This window comes from Gekko japonicus, unplaced genomic scaffold (genome assembly GCF_001447785.1).
Source record: "Gekko japonicus isolate JY-2015 unplaced genomic scaffold, Gekko_japonicus_V1.1 scaffold1459, whole genome shotgun sequence".
NCBI classification, from domain to species: Eukaryota; Metazoa; Chordata; class Lepidosauria; order Squamata; family Gekkonidae; genus Gekko; species Gekko japonicus.
The window spans coordinates 657,065-660,729 of NW_015164715.1; positions in this window are offsets into that span (position 1 = coordinate 657,065).

A 3,665-nucleotide genomic window follows, 5' to 3' on the forward strand; every position below is an offset into this window, starting at 1 on the left:
ACGTTTGTCCAGATTTATCTTGTAACATTATAACCCTACAATAAAGTCATAAAAACAAATACATAAGAATTATCAATAACAAACAAGACATACAAACAAAATTTAAAACCAAACCAGGGGCATAAATACAGTATAAAACAACATTCAGCGACCTTAAATGACATGTATAAAGGAGCTCTCATTCTAGAAGCCGACCCTTAAAAAACTTTAAAGGAAGGATCCCCTCCGTTAAAAGCTTGAGTAAAGTAGATGCCAGATGAGCCTCAACAATCAGGACATTCCAAAGGCAAGGAACCACCACTGAAAAAGCCCTGTCTCAGGTCACCACTCACCTCACCACTGCAAGTGGGGGCACAGAAAGCAGGGCTTGAGAGAAGGATTTTTGCTCACAGACTGAACAGTACAGTGAGAAGTTCTATTACTATACCCCCAAGCCATTTAGAGCAGGGGTGTCAAATTTAAGACAAGTTGGCCTGAAGCGGACCACTCATGGCTTTAATCAGGCCCATGGGTCTCTTCTTCCCTCCTCCTCCTCCCCCTTTGAAGCTTGAGGCTGCCAGTTCCCAGCTCCCTCCATCTTCTCTTTGCCAGCTTTGGCAGGAAGCTCTTCTGGATTTGCAAAGTTAGAAAGAAAATACGGAATTGATTTTTCTATTAAGGTCTATGCACCCAGATAGACTACTCTGGGATTGTTTCCAGCAATAGAAACAGTGCTCTGGAATGACAGCCCCCAGAGTGGAATGACTGTCCCTAGCAATAGAATCTGTGTTCTGGGGCTGGAATGACAGGGTGGAATGACAGCCCCTGGGAGTAGCAGCCGTATTCTGGGAATGGAATTCCACTCTGGGGGCCCTCATTCCAATCTCAGAACACTTCTGCTACTCCCAGGGACTGTCATTTCACTCTGGTGGCTGTCATTCCAGTCCCAGAGTAGTCTATCTGGGCCCTGGTGTTAATTCTAGGAGGTGTTGTAGGTCTTCATAGAACCGGTCCACTTCAGCCTCTTCTGCATCAGTGGTTGGGGCATAGACTTGGATTACTGTGATGTTGAATGGTTTGCCTTGGAATCGGACCGAGATCATTGTCATTTTTGAGTTTCTGCTGTGATCCTTGTGCTTTTTCTTGATGTTTTATTTTCAAAATTGCATTGCCAAAACCCACTATTCCCCCACCTTTCCATTTTAGGCAGGCATCTGGGGATTTTTTTTGGGGGGGGGAGGTGTCAGTTATCAAAGACTGTTGAATAAACAAAATATTGCAAGAGTTTTAAGCATGTTTGTATTTTAAGTATCTTTTACAAAGTTTATATCTCTGCTACCTGGCATTACATTTTTACGACATGCATGGCCTGGCCCCACAAAGTCCCATTTATGTTAGATCCAGCCTTTGTAACAAATGACTTTGATACCCCTTTTAGAGCCTTGAAAGTAAGAACCAGATCTTTGAACTGTGCCTAGAACCAGACAAGAGCAAGAGTCCAGTATCACTTTAAAGACTAAAAAATGTATTCTTCTTAAGCAGTGACTTCTTCTTGAGCAGTAACTATGAAACCTCATAGTCTGCCACAAATTTTGTTACTCTTTAAGGTCCTATTGGCCTCTTGCTCTTTTCTACTGCTACAGACAGACTAACACAGGCCCCGGTCACACCAGGGGGGAAAGGCATGACTGGTGCGGCTTTTTAGAGCTGCAACAAAAGAAAAGCGTGGCTGCAGGATCAGACAGATCCCCCGAGCTGCCACACAGTTGCTCCCCGGCATGATCAGATGCTGGGAGGAAGCCACGGACAGGAGAGGAGGCAAGCCTGTTGTGCATGCATGCGCATGCACAGTTCAACAGAGCCTCAGATGCTGCGGGGAGACGGGCGCATCGGTGATCAGACGCCCGCCCGTGCTGTGCGTCAAACAGTAGGTAGTACTGTTTTGGTGCTACCTTTTTGATGCGCGGTTTCACCCAGAAGGGACAGATCGGGGATGGGTGCGCTCCACTTCCCAGATGTTGCAGTATGATCGTGCCAGCTTGATGCGCCCCTGATCCGTCCCTCTTCCGTGGCAAATTCTCCCATGTGACCGGGGCCACAGCTACCCATTCTTGATCTAAAAACAGGGAGGAAGACAGTGTAGATCTTTCAGCACAGGAGTGATGCAACCTGTCTGTCCACCCCCTGACAATAATATGGCAACCACGTTTTCGACCAACTGAAGTTTCCAAACAATTTTTAAAGAAATTTGTTTACTCAGAAGCAAGTCCTTATGAGTTCCACAGGATTTACTGCCTGTGAATTTAAGACTACATTTTAAAACCACGTGTAAAACTTAATAAGGGTATTACTGTGAAGGAGTTCAGATTATTGATACATAGAATGTGGAGTAACTTTGACCAAAAAGCCATTTAGGTATTCAGTCAACACAAGTGACTGTCTTGAGGAAAGACAAACTGGCAGCAACCCATGGCACCTGGTGATGGAACTGAAAGTTCTCCATATGTACGCTGTTCTTTTTATAGGTCCAAACTGCAGAATTATCCTTTGAGTTAAGGAAATTCCTTTTGTCATCTGTTTGTACAATTCTTAGTCATAGGTACCGCAGTGTTGGCATCTGCACAGTAGTGACAGATGGGTGTTAAATAACATTTGATAAGATCAGTTTGTGCTTACTCTCCCAATCTGATTTATGGGAAATTATTGGGTTAGATCCAATGTCCTAGAACTTCCATTCATGCAAAAGGGACAGGAAGCCATTTTTACTAGTTCAGACTTTCCATTGCAGACCTCTATGTCTCATCACATCCCGAGGGTCCCATCCTTAGGGCTACCAGCCTCAAGGTGGGGGGGCCAAGAGTTGTCCTGAAATTAAGGCTGATTCTGCATTGGTTTTTCCCTCTGTTGTTTTACAACACCCATGTTGGAACAGAAATTCCCCTCTGCTTTGCATGTTGCTTTCACTTCCTTTGATCATTGGGTTTGATGGTAGCTTCCACACTCCATGCCACTTTCACTTTCTTTGACCATCAGATTTTTATTGCACCTTCTGCATAGATTTATGGCAGTTTTATGGCCATTCAGGGGTGACTTGAGGTATTTGAATGTGGTTTTGAGCTGCAATTTTTCCTCCCAGTTGAGACAATGTGGAGCAAATGTCAGATGCAGAATCGCCCTAAAACATCTCCAGACTACAGAGATTAATTGAAAGTGGCAGCTTTGAAAGACAGACTCTATGGACATCACATCACCACTGAGCTCCCTTCTCTCCTGTCAAGGCCAGCCTTGACAACCCCCAAACTCTACCCTTCCCAGGCACCACACCCACCTACTCAGGAATTCCCCAAGCAATAAATGACACTATACCCGCCCTGGGTTGCCAACCTCCAGGTCTGGCCTGGAGGTCTCCCATAATTACATCTGGCGCAAATGGCTGCTTTGGATGGTGGACTGTATGGCATTATATCCTGTTGATTATCCTTCTCTCCCCACATCCATGCTCCCCTGGCGCTGCCCCATCATGTCCAGGAATTTTCCAGCATGGTGCTGGCAACCAGGGGTCATTTTGTAGAAAAAGAGCTAGGGGAACTCATTAGAATAACTCATTAGCATATGCCACACCCCCTGACATCAGGGGCCCGGCGGTGGACCTGCAAGGCCAGCGGGAGTGCGAGGAAGCCCCGCCA